This window comes from Bos indicus, chromosome 11 (assembly GCF_029378745.1).
Source record: "Bos indicus isolate NIAB-ARS_2022 breed Sahiwal x Tharparkar chromosome 11, NIAB-ARS_B.indTharparkar_mat_pri_1.0, whole genome shotgun sequence".
NCBI lineage: Eukaryota > Metazoa > Chordata > Mammalia > Artiodactyla > Bovidae > Bos > Bos indicus.
In genome coordinates this window covers 38,798,032-38,812,353 of record NC_091770.1, presented here as the reverse complement: position 1 = coordinate 38,812,353, position 14,322 = coordinate 38,798,032, and positions in this window count along the sequence as shown.

Genomic DNA, 14,322 nt, shown 5'->3' with positions numbered 1-14,322 from the left:
TTACTCCTTGGAAGGAAAGTTATGACCAACCTAGATAGCATATTCAAAAGCAGAGACATTACTTTGCCAACAAAGGTCCATCTAGCCAAGGCTATGGTTTTTCCAGTACTCATGTATGGATGTGAGAGTTGGACTATAAAGAAAGCTGAGTGCAGAAGAATTGATGCTTTTGAACTGTGGTGTTAGAGAAGACTCTTGAGAATCCCTTGGACTGCAAGGAGATCCAACCAGTCCATCCTAAAGGAAGTCAGTCCTGGGTGTTCATTGGAAGGACTGATGTTGAAGCTGGAACTCCAATACTTTGTCCACCTGATGCGAAGAGCTGACTCATTTGAAAAGACCCTGATGCTGGGAAAATTGTGGGCAGGAGGAGAAGGGGACGACAGGGGATGAGATGGTTGGATGACATCACTGACTCGATGGACATGGGTTTGGGTAGATTCCAGGAGTTGGTGATGGATAGGGAGTTCTGGTGTGCTGTGGTTCATGGGGTTGCAGAGAGTTAGACATGACTGAACAACTGAATTGAAATGAACTGAATGGTCCAGTGGTTTTCCTGACTTTCTTCAATTTAACCCTGAATTTTGCAATAAGGAGCTTATGATCTCAGCCACAGTCAGCTCCAGGTCTTATTTTTGGTGACTGTATAGAACTTCTCCCTCTTTGGCTGAAAAAAATATAATCAATCTAATTTTGGTTGACCAGCCAGTGATGTCCATGTGTAGAGTGGTCTCTTCTCCCATGAGGACACCACAATCACAACTAGCTGTTGAACAACCGTTGACAGAGGATGTTGTACCTCACCAAACCAAGAGAGCCCACATCCAGGGACAAAGGAGAAGCTGCAATGAGATGGTAGGTGGGACCCAGTCACAATAAAGTCAAATCCCATACCCAATGGTTGGGCAACTCACAAACTGGAGGACAATAATACCAAGGAAATTTGCACACTGTTGTGAAGGTTTTAGGCCCCACATCAGACTTCCCAACTTGAGAATCCAGCAAAGGAACTGGGAATCTCCAGGGAATCTGACTTTGAGTCTGTTGTTGGCAACATATATATGGGTCTTGTTTTTGTATCCATTTAACCACTCTGTCTTTTGATTGGAGCCTTTAATCCATTTACAGTTAAAGTAATTAGTGATATGTGCCATTTTGCTAATTGTTTCAAGTTTGTTTTTTTATATTTTTTAATAGGTTCCTTCTTTTGTGATTGGATGTCTATCTTTATGTTTGGATTCCTTTCAGTTTGTGTGTGTGGTTTATTATAGATTATTGGTTTTCAGTTACCATGAGGTCTATAAATATAGCAACAGAAATGGCAACCCACTCCAGTACTCTTGCCTGGAAAATCCCATGGATGGAGCCTGATAGGCTACAGCCCATGGGGTCGCAAAGAGTTGGACACGACTGAGCGACGCAGCTTCACTTCGTGTTTGTGTGTATGAATATGACTTTTGAGTTATTGATCTCTTAATTTCAAATTCATTTTAACAACCCTGTATTTGCACTCTCCTCCCCTCATGATTACTGATTCTGATATCATATTTTACATCTAATTGTTTTGTGTGTTCCTTAACTGCTTATTGTGGATATAGATGATTTTACTATTTTGTCTGTTAACCTTTCTACTAGCTTTGTGCATAGGTGACTACCTAACTTTACTATACGTTTACCTTTGCCAAGGAGCTTTTTCCTTTCATAATTTTCTCATTGTTTCTCATTGCGGGCTTTACTTTTTCTCTTAAAGAAGTTTCTTCAACGTTTCTTGTAAAGCTGTTTAGATGGTATTAGAACTCTTTTAGTTTTTACTTGTTTGTAAAGTGTTTGATCTCTCAGTCAAATCTGAGAGACTTGCCAGGTAGAATATTTTTTATTGTAGGTTTGTGTCATTGATCTCTATCAATATATCATGCCATTTTCTTCTGGCTTGCAGTTTCTGCTGAAAAGTCAGCTGATAGCCTTCTGGGAGTCCCCTTGTACACAATGTGTTGCTTTCCCCTTGTTGATTTTCATATCCTCTTTATCTCCAATTTTTGCTGTTTTAATTACAGTATGTTTTGGTGGGTTCCTCACTGAATTCTCTGTTTCCTAGACTGGTCTATTTCCTTTACCACGTTAGGAAATTTTTTAATCATTATGTCTTCAATTATGTTCTCAGATTTCTTCTCTCTCTTTTCCTTCTAGGATTTCTGTAATACAAATATTAGTGCGCTTGGCATTGTCCCAAAGGTCTTCTAAACTGGATGCATTTATTTTCCCTTCTTTTTCTTCTGTTCAGTGTTGGTGATTTCCACTACTTTCCTCCAGCTCAGTGACCATTGTTCTGTATCATTTAGTCTACTATTGACTCCTCGTGTACTTTTCATTTCTATCCCTATACACCCATTTTGCTCTTGAGTTCTTTGATCATCTTTACAGTCACTACCCTGAACTCTCTTGGGTCAATTGCCTATCCCCACTTCACTTCATTCTTCTTCTGGAGCTTTATATTGTTCCTTCTTTTGGAACATGCTCCTCTGTCACCTCATTTTGCCTAAATTCCTCTTTTTGTTTCTATTTATCTGGTACATTGGTTTTGTCTCAACCTTGGAGAAGTGGCTTTTTTAGGAGGCATCCTATGGGTCCCAAAAGCACACTACCCTCATCCCCAAAGTTATATGCTCTAGGGGTTCCCCTTGTGAGTGTTGTGTGGCTCTATCTATTATGAAAAATTATGTGGGCAGTCTGATAGGCCTGGTTGGCTTCCAGTCTACTTGGTTGTCAGGTCCTACCTTGTGGGAAGGCCACCAATTGCTGGTTGGTGGGGCTCAATCAACAGACAGCTGACTGTGGAATCCTAGTGTCCCTGGGGTTAGTGCTAGGTCCAGTCAGTTCAGTTCAGTTCAGTTGCTCAGTTGTGTCTCTTTGCGACCCCATGGACTGCAGCACGCCAGTGCTAGGTTACTTGTGGTTAAAGTCAGAGTCCAGGATACCCAGGGGCTGTTTTCATATCCTGGTGGATGAAACCAGCCCTGGGGTTACTGCCAGTATCCTGGCAGTTAGAACCAGGTCCTGGAGCTTGGTTGCAGAGTGCATGGGTCACAGAGCTGGTGTCAAATCACTGGTTTGGTGGGGCTGGTTCATGAAACAGTTGGAATCAGTCTTGAAGCTTATGTTGGTCTGCTGGTTTATGGGACCAGAGCCCAGTGGGTCATAGAGCAGATTCTGGCTTGCTCATGAGCAAGTTCAGTCCACAGACTGAAGCACTACAGTTTTCTTACAACTGGTGTCTGCTCACTGATGGGTAAGGCTGGGCCTGAGGCTAGAGCAGGCTTCCTGGAGTACAAGGCCAGGACTCAGGCATTCTGGGGCTGGTAGCTGTGCACTAGTGAGTGGAGGTGGGTCCCAGAGTGCCTGGTTGGAGCACCCTGGAAGTTTATGGTCTAGCACCTATGCAGTGGTATGTGTCGTTGTGCCCTGAGCCCTTTGAAGAACAGGAATGTTTCCAGGGGTGACTTTAGGCTCAGAGAGACTTAAAGCAGCCTGTCTGCTGGTAGATGGGGCTTTGTCCATGCCCAGTTAGGTGTTTGGCCTGAGGCATCCTGGAACTAGCAGCAGTGGGCTGTTGGTCCAGGGCGGGGCTGAGTTCTGGGGATAATAAGCTAGAGGGAGTATTCTAAAATGGTACTCGCCAGCACCTGTGTCCACATAGTAGAACAAGCTTCCCAAAATACTTGACACCAGTGTCTATGTCCCCAGGGTGAGCTGCAGTTGCCTCCCGCCTCATCAGGAGACTCTCCAAGATAAGTAAGTAGGTCTGACTTGTGTGTGTGTGCTCAGTTGCTCAATCATGTCCAACTGTCTGTGGCCCCATGGACTGTAGCCCATCAGATTCCTCTGTCCATAGAATTTTCCAGGTAAGAAAGCTGGAACAGGCTGCTATTTTCTACCTCAGGGGATCTTCCTGACCCAGGGATCGAATCTACATCTCTTGGTGTCTCCTGCATTGGCAAGTGAATTCTTTACCACTAGCACCATTTACGAAGCCCAGATCTGACCTAAGTTCCTATCAAATTACTGCCTCTTCCCTGGGTCCCAGAGTATGTGAGATTCTGTCTGTATCCTTTAAGAGTGAAGATTCTATTTCCTCTAGCCCTCCTAAAATTAAACCCAACTTGCCTTCCAAGTCGAATATTCTGGGGTCTTATCTTCACAGTGCAGGACCACCCGTCTGGGGAGCCTCATGTGGGGTTCAAGTCTCTCACTCCTTTGGGAGGACGTAACAATTGTAGATATTCTCCCATGTGGTGGGTTGCCCTCCAGGGGGATTTGGCACTTGACTATATCGTGATTCTAACTCTCCAATCACCTCATTGTGGTACCTTCTTTATATATTTATGGAAGATCTTTTCTGATAGGTTCTGGTCTTTTTTATTGATGGTTGTTCTGCAAATATGTGATTTTGATGTCCCTGTGAAAGGAGGTGAACTAAGTCTTTCTACTCCACCATCTTAGCCAATATCCTTAAGAAGCCTTTCTCAAACTGCAAAAAAAGCAAAAATCATAAGGGAACACTAAAATTTTTCCTACATAAATATCTTAGGTTGGGAATATCCCCTGGAGAATGGAATGGCTACCAACTCTAGTATTTTTTCCTGCAGAATTCCATGGACAGAGGATCCTGAGGCCACAAAGAGTTGGCTGAATGAGCAACTAACACACAAGAAGTAATGAAAAAAATTGGGAAAGATATGTGCAGTACATAAAGCACTCAGGCATACTAAACAAAATATATAAAGCCCTAAAATTTAAAAAGCAACCTAGAAGACAAATGGTTAAGTACATGGACTTCAGGAGGAAAACCATATGACAATAAATATTATTATAATTAATCTCACTAACAGTGGGGTAAAGCAGACTAAAATCACAATGAGATACTATTTTATACTTATCAGATCAACAAAACCTGTATGAGATCATATGTACCAAATGCTAAGTACATAGGTAAATAGATCTCTTGAATGTTCTACTGGTATGTAACACAATCATTCCAGAGGATAGTCTGGTAATATATTATAATTGAAGACATTCATATCCTCCAAACAAATCATTCCATTTCTAAATGTATATTCTAGAAACTCTGGCACAGGGGCACAAAGAGAAATGCACAAAAGTTTTCACTAAGCATTGTTTATTTTGCTACTATAGATTACTTGGCTATTATAATCTAAAATAATCTAACTTTGGGTCATAATCAATTGTGGCATATTCTCATGATGAAAAATTATGCAGCAATTTAAAAATATGAATTACAGCCTCATGAATTAATATGTACATATCTCATTTTGAATGAAAAATTTGCAGAAGGATGACATTTATGTAAATGCATAAAACACAAGAACAATTTTCTATACATATGAACATATTTATGTTATAAAAGTATGAGTGGAAAGGACACATAAAAACCCTGGAACAGATTTTACCTTTAGAATGGGGAAAAGGAGATGAATACAGAAGGGAATTCAAAAGAGACTCTGTAAAAAATGTTCTCTGTTAAGAGTGAATCAACAATTAGCAAAATGTCACCATTTGTTAAAACATTCTCTTTTCACTAAATCTTTGAAATATTTTATAATTTTGAAAAATAGGCAAATTCCAAGTCCAGAGTTTTATTAACATCTCTGTTCCCCTTTTATTCTTGGAAATCCTAAAACTCCTAGGATTCCTTTATTTTCCTCCCAGTGGCCCTCACCCATCCACCACTGATCCATTTCCTTGCCCCCTCTCTTCTCAGCTCCCACATAGTTGGGTCTGAAATACTGCTTCTCACTCTTCCTGCTGCATTTCTTTTTTTTTTTAATAAATACATTCATTTTTTATTTTATTTTTTAATATAAATTTATTCATTTTAATTGGAGGCTAATTACTTTACCCTATTGTAGTGGTTTTGCCATACATTGACATAAATCAGGCACAAACAGTCTTCCTTTACCATTGACACTCTGCCTCAACACTGTTTTCTTTTTTTCCCGGATGGATTGGAGGATGGAGGAGTTGGGAGAGGCATGACACAACAGATGAAAATAAACAAGCAAAAGGAGGCAGGAAGGCCATGAACCCCCACTGATCATTTTTTTAAATTATAGTATAGTTGACACTTTCAGTCATACAGAATAGTGATTTAGTATTTTTGCAGATTATACTCTATTATATGTTATTACAAGATAATGGCTATAATACCCTGTGCTATAAAAAAATCTTGCTGAGATTTATGTCTAAGAGTGTTCAGCCTGTGTTTTCCTCTAAGAGCTTTATAGTATCTGACCTTACATTTAGGTCTTTAATGCATTTTGAATTTATTTTTGTATATGCTATTAGGGAGTGTTCTAATTTTATTCTTTTACATGTAGCTGTCCAGTTTCCTAGCACAACCTACTGAAGAGACTGTATTTTCTCCATTGTACATTCTTGTCTCTGTTGTCATAGATTAAATAATCACAGAAGCATGGGTTTATCTCTGGGCTTTCTATCCTGTTCCTTTGGTCCACATTTCTATTTTTGTGCTATACCATACTGTCTTGATTACTGTAGCTTTGTAGAATAGTCTAACGTCAGTGAGCCTGATTTCTCCAGCTCCATTCTTCTTTCTCAAGATTGCTTTGTCTTTTGTATTTCTATACAAAGTGTAACTTTTGTTCTAGTCCTGTGAAAAACTACCATTGGTAATTTGATAGGGTTTACATTGAATCTGTAGATTGCTTTGCATGGTGTAATTATTTTCAAAACATTGATTCTTACAATCCAGGAACATGGTACATCTCTCCACTTGCTTGTGTCATCTTTTATTTAATTCATCAGTATCTTACAGTTTTCTGAGTGTAATTCTTTTGTTTCCTTAGGAGGGTTTATCCCTAGGTATTTTATTCTTTTTGATGCACTGGTAAATACAGTTTACTCTTTGATTTCTCTTTCTGATCTTTCATTGTTAGTGTATAGGAATGCAAGTAATTTCTCTGCATTAATTTTTTATCCTGCAACTTCACTCAATTCATTGATGAGCTCTAGTAGTTTTTCTGGTAGCATCTTTAGGGTTTTCTATGCATAGTATCATGCCATCTGAGACAGTGACAGTTTTACTTCTTCTTTTTCAATTTGGATTTATTTCTTTTTCTTCTCTGATTGCCTTGGCTAGAACTTTCTGTTGACTAATAGTAGCCATAGTGGGCATTTTTGTCTTGTTCCTGATTTTAGAGTAAATACTTTCTATTTTTCACCATTGAGAATGATGTTTGCTGTGGGTTTGTCATATATGGACTTTACTATGTTGAAGTAGGTTCCCTCTACACCCACTTTCTGGAGAGCTTTTTTTTTTTTTTAGAAAATCATAAATAGATTTGAATTTTGTCAAAAACTTTTTCTGCATCTATTAAAATGATCATGCATTTTTTATTACTCAGTTTGTTGATGTGGTATTGTGGTATATCACACTAATTTATCTGCAGATATTGATAAATTCTTGCATCCCTGGAATTAACCCTACTTCATTATGGTGTACGATCCTTTTAATGTGTTGTTTGATTCTGCTTGCTAGTATTCTGTTGATGATTTCTGTGTCTATGCTCGTCAGTGATAATGACCTGTAATTTGGTGGGGGGATGTGGTGGTATATCTTTGTCTGCTTTGGTATCACCATGACAGTGGCTTTGTGGAATTAGCCTTTAAAATTTTGGGGGAAAGTTTCAAGTTGACCCCCCAGATGGCTCAGTGGTAAGGAATCTACCTGCCAATGCAGGAGACACAGGAGACATGGGTATAATCCCTTGGACGGGATGATCCCCTGGAAGAGGAAATGGCAAACTGCTCCAGTATTCTTGCTGGGAAAATCCCATGACTGAGAAGCCTGGTTGGCTACAGTCCATGGGGGTTGCAAAAGAGTAGGACATGAGTAAGCAATTGAGCACATCAGAAGGCTAGGTGTTAACTCTTCTCTAAATGTTTGATAGAAATTTCTATGAAAGCATCTGGTCCTTGACATTTATTTGTTGGAAGATTTTTAATCACAGCTTCAATTTCAGTATTCATGTCTGGTCTGTTCATATTTTCTGCTTCTTCCTGGGTATATAACTGAACCAAGAAGAAGTAGAAAATATGAACTGACCAATTATAAGTATTGAAATTGTTGACTTTTTCGTGATATCTTTCTGACCAGTATGAAGTGAAAGCTCTTTGTGATTTTTATTTGTATTTCTATAAAAATTAGCAATGCTGAACATCTTTTCATGTGCCTGTTAGTCATTTTATGTCTCCTTTGGTGGGGGGAAGTGTCTATTTAAGTCTTCTGTCCATTTCTTGTTTTTTTTTAATTTTGAGTCAGAGCTATTTTTATATTTTGGACATTAATTTTGTTAGTACAACATATTTCCTCCCATTGCATACAATGTTTTTCTCATTTTGTTGATGGTTTCCTTTGCTTTCAAAAGCTTTTAAATTTAACTAGACCTCATCTGTTTATTATTTCTTTTATTTCTTTCGCATTAGAAGACTGATCTAAGAAAATATTGCTGGGATTTTTATCAAAGAATGTTTTACCTATGTTCTCTTCCAGGAGTTTTATTATGTCATGTCTGATATTTAGGACTTTAAACCATTTTGAATTTATTTGTGTGTATGGTATAAGGGAGTGTTCATTGATTTACATGTAGCTGCTCAGCTTTCCAATCAATATTTGCTGACCAGACTGTCTTTTCTTCATTTCTTCATTGTATATTCTTGCTTCCATTGTCATAGATCAATTTACCATGGGTACACAGGTTTATGTCTGGGCTCTGTATTCTGTTCCCTAGGTCTATATGTCTGTTTTTGTGCCAATATCACACTATTTTGGTTATGTACCTTTGTAGTATAACATGAAGTCTGGAAGGGTTATATATCTGCTGCTGCTGCTAAGTCGCTTCAGTCGTGTCCAACTCTGTGCGACCCCATAGATGGCAGCACACCAGGCTCCCCCATCCCTGGGATTCTCCAGGCAAGAACACTGCAGTGGGTTGCCATTTCCTTCTCCAGTGCATGAAAGCGAGAAGTGAAAGTGAAATCACTCAGTTGTATCCAACTCTTAGCGACCCCATGGACTGCAGCCTACCCAGCTTCTCTATCCATGAGATTTTCCAGGCAAGAGTACTGGAGAGGGGTGCCATTGCTTTATCCGGTTATACATCTAGCTTTCTTTTTTCCTGTAATTGCTTTGACCATTCTCAGTATTTGGTGCTTCCATATGAATATTGGAATTATTTGTTATAGTTCTGAGTAGAAAGTGTCATTGATATTTTCATAGGTATTGCATTAAATCTGTAGATTACTTACAGTAGGATTGCTCAGTCAGTCAGTTCAGTTGCTCAGTCGTGTCCGGCTCTTTGTGACCCATGGACTGCAGGACACCAGGATTTCCTATCCATCACCAACGCCTGGAGCTTGCTCATGTCCATCAAGTCGGTGATGCCATCTAACTATCTCATTCTCTGTTGTCCCCTTCTCCTCCTGTCTTCAGTCTTTCCCAGCCTCAGGGTCTTTTCCAAAGAATCAGTTCTTTGTATCACATGGCCAAAGCATTGAACTTTCAGCTTCAGCATCAGTCCTTCCAAGGAATATTCATGGCTGATTTCCTTTAGGATTGACTGGTTGGATCTCCTTGCAGTCCAAGGGACTCTCAAGAGTCTTCTCCAACACCGCAGGTCAAAAGCATCAATTCCTTGGCACTCAGCTTTCTTTATAGTCCAACTCTCACATTCATACATGACTCCTAGAAAAACCGTAGCTTTGACCAGACCCTTTTTGGCAAAGTAATGTCTCTGCTTTTTAGCATGCTGTCTAGATTAGTCATAGCTTCTCTTCCAAGGAGCAAGTGTCTTTTAATTTCATAGCTGCAGTCACCATCTGCAGTGATTTTGGAGCCCAAAAAATAATATCTGTCACTGTTTCCATTGTTTCCCCAGCTATTTGCCATGAAGTGATGGAACCAGATGCAATGATCTTAGGTTTCCGAATGTTTATTTTTAAGCCAGCTTTTTCACTCTCTTTGTTCACTTTCATTACGAGGCTCTTTAGTTTTTCTTCACTTTCTGCCATAAGGGTGGTGTCATCTGCATTTCCAAGGTTATTGATATTTCTCCCAGCAATCTTGATTCTAGCTTGTGCTTCATCCAGCCCAGCATTTTGCATGATGTGCTCTGCATATAAGTTAAATAAGCAGGGTGACAATATACAGCCTTGACATACTCCTTTCCTGATTTGGAACCAGTCTGTTTTTCCATGTCCAGTTCTAAGTGTTGCTTATTGACCTGCATATAGATTTCTCAGGAGGCAGGTCAGATGGTCTTGTATTCCCATCTCTTGAAGAATTTTCCACAGTTTGTTGTGATCTACATAGTCAAAGGCTTTGGCATAGGAACTCTCTTGCTTTTTCAGTGATCCAATGGATGTTGGCAATTTGATCTCTGGTTCCTCTGCCTTTTCTAAATCCAGCTTGAATGTCTGGAAGTTCACAGTTCATGTACTATTGAAGCTTTGCTTGGAGAATTTTGAGCATTACTTTGCTAGTGTGTAAGATGAGTGCTACTTTAATAAGATTAATTATTCTAATCCAAAATGTAGGATATCTTTCCATTTATTTACATTATCAATTTTCTTTATCAATGTTTTCCAGTATTTAGAGTATAGATTTTTCACATCCTTGGTTAATTTTGTTACTAGGTATTTTATTTTTATAAATGTAATTTAAAATGGGATTTTTTAAACTCTCAGTTCAGTTAGTTCAGTTGCTCAGTCATGTCTGACTCTTTGCAATCCCATGAATTGCAGCACGCCAGGCCTCCCTGTCCATCACCATCTCCCAGAGTTCACTCAAACTCACGTCCATCTAGTCCGTGATGCCATCCAGCCATCTCATCCTCTGTCGTCCCCTTTTCCTCCTGCCCCCAATCCCTCCCAGCATCAGAGCCTTTTCCAATGAGTAAACTCTTCGCATGAGGTGGCCAAAGTACTGGAGTTTCAGCTTTAGCATCATTCCTTCCAAAGAACACCCAGGGCTGATCTCCTTTAGAATGGACTGGTTGGATACCCACTGATATTTCATTAGTGTAAAGAAACATAACAGATTTCTATATATTAATCCTGCTTTCTAATACCTTGCAGAATTTATTCTAATAGTTTTTGGGTGGTGACTTTGTGGTTCTCTATATAGAATATTGTGTCATCTGGAAAGAGAGAATTTTACTTCTTCCTTATCAGTCTGGATAACTTTTATTTCTTTTATTGTCTTATTGGTGTGGCAAAGACTTCCAATACTGTATTAAGTGAAGTGGTGAGAATAGGCATCCTTTTCATGTTTTTTTCTAAATTTAGCAGGTGTGTTTTTCAGCTTTTAACCTTTAAGTATGATATTGGCTGAGTTTCTCAAAAATGGCCTATGTTGAGATTTGTTCCCTCTATACCTACATTGGTGAAACTTTTTATTTGAATAGATGTTGAATTTTGTCAAATGTTTTTTCTGCATCTAGTGAGATTATCAGGTATTTTTTTTCTTTCCTTTTGTTAATGTGATGTATTACATTTGTTTACATATGTGGGTTCATTCTTGTGACACTGGAATGAATCCAACTTGATCATGGTTGATACTTATGTATTGTTGAATTCATTTTTCTAATATTTTCAGATTTTTGCATCTATATTAATCAAAGATACTGGACTGTCATTTTCTTTTTTGTAGTTTCTTTGTCTAGTTTTTGTATCAGGGTGATGGTGGTACCATAGGATAAATTTGGGAGTATTCTCTCTTCTTCAGTTTTTTGGAATAGTACGAGAAAGACAGTTGCAAGTTCTTTGTATACTTACCAGAATTCCCCAATGAAGCACTCTGGTCCTGGACTATTTATTCCTGGGTGGTGTTTTGTGTGTATGTGTGTGTATGTGTGATTAGAGAGTCTATTTTGCTTCAGAAGTTTCATCTGTTCAGATCATCTATTTCTTCTTTTCTTGGTCTTGGCAAGCTGTATATTTCTAGAATCCTGTCCTTTGCTTCTAGGTTGTCCAGTTTGTTGACATTTAACTGTTGAACCCACTCTAGTACTTTTGCCTGGAAAATCCCATGGATGGAGGAGCCTGGTAGGCTGCAGTCCATAGGGTCGCAAAGAGTCGGACGCGACTGATCGACTTTGCTTTCACGCATTGGAGAAGGAAATGGCAACCCCCTCCAGTGTTCTTGCCTGGAGAGTCCTAGGGATGAAGGAGCCTGGTGGGCTGCCGTCTATGGGGTCGCACAGAGTCGGACACGACTGAAGCGACTTAGCAGCAGCAGCATTCTGATAGGACTTTGAGGGTATTTCTATTGTATGGGTTGTTATTTCTCCTCTTTCTATACTTACTTTTGATTTTTGGGTCCTTGCTTTTCTTCCTGGTGAACCTTACTAGGGGTCTTGTTGATCTTTTTTTCTTAATCTCTTCAAAAAGCCAACTCTTGGTTATATTGATCATTTCTCTTGGTTTTTGACTTTTGTGTTATTTATTTTCTCTCTGATCTTAATTTCCTTCCTTCTTCTGACTTTGGGCTTGTTTTTTCTTATTTCTCTAATTCTTTTAGGTGATAGATTAGGTTGTTAAGATTGTTTTTCTTTTCTTCAGGAACACCTGTATTTCTGTGAACCTCCTACAGCTGTTTTGCTGCATCCCATAGATTTTGTGATTCGATTTCTGCTTTACTGACTAGAAAACAAGATTCTCCTTCTGCTTTATTGACTACACCAAAGTCTTTGACTGTGTGGATCACAACAGACTGTAGAAAATTCTTAAAAGATGGTAATACCAGATCACCTGACTTGCCTCCTGAGGAATCTGTATGCAGGTCGAGAAGAAACACTTAGAACTGGACATGAAACAACAGACTGGTTCCAAATCAGGAAAGGAGTACATCAAGGCTATATATTATCATCCTGCTTATTTAACTTATATTCATGACACATTATGTGAAATGCTGGCTTGAATGAAGCACAAGCTGGAATCAAGATTGCCAGGAGAAATATCAGCAACCTCAGATACATGGATGACACCACCCTTATGGCACAAAGCGAAGAACTAAAGAGTCTCTTGATGAAAGTGAAAGAAGAGAGTGAAAAACTAGGCTTAAAACTCAACATTCAGAAAACTAAGATCATTGCATCCAGTCCCATCACTTCATGGCAAATAGCTGGGGAAACAATGGAAACAGTGACAGATATTTTTTTGGGCTCCAAAATCATTGTAGATGGTGACTGCAACTATGAAATTAAAAGACACTTGCTCCTTGGAAGAGAAGCTATGACCAACCTAGACAGCATACTAAAAAGCAGAGACATTACTTTGCCAAAAAGGGTCTGGTCAAAGCTATGGTTTTTTCTAGGAGTCATGTATGAATGTGAGAGTTGGACTATAAAGAAAGCTGAGTGCCAAGGAATTGATGTTTTTGACCTGCTGTGCTGGAGAAGACTTTTGAGAGTCCCTTGGATGGCAAGAAGATCCAACCAGTCATCCTAAAGGAAATCAGCCATGAATATTCCTTGGAAGGACTGATGCTGAAGCTGAAAGTTCAATCCTTTGGCCATGTGATACAAAGAACTGATTCTTTGGAAAAGACCCTGAGGCTGGGAAAGACTGAAGACAGGAGGAGAAGGGGACAACAGAGAATGAGATAGTTAGATGGCATCACCGACTTGATGGACATGAGTTTGAGCAAGCTCCAGGCGTTGGTGATGGACAGGGAATCCTGGTGTCCTGCAGTCCATGGGGTCACAAAGAGCCAGACGCGACTGAGCAACTGAACTGAACTGAACTGATTCATTTGTTAATATCCGCTTTACAATATTTGCTTTAGTTGCCCCTCTATTTGGTGCATAGAGATTAATAAATGTAATATTCTTACTGAATTGATACCTTTATCATTATATAATGCCCTTCTTTATCTTTCTCTATACCTGTGTTTTAAAGTTTAGTTTGTTTTATATGAATATTGCTACTCCCACATTCTCATCATTTCCCTATGCATGTAATATCCTTTTCCATCACATCACTGTATTCTGTATTTTGCCCTGAAGTGGATCTCTTTCAGGCAATATATTGCAAACTGTTTTTGTTTCTTTTATTTTATGTTTTTGTATTTTTTTAAACTTTACAATATTGTATTGGTTTTTGCCATATATCAACATGAATCCGCCACAGGTATACACTGAACCTCCTCCCTCCTGAACCCTCCTCCCTCCTCCCTCCCCATACCCTCCCTCTGGGTCATCCCAGTGCACCAGCCCAAAGCATCCAGTA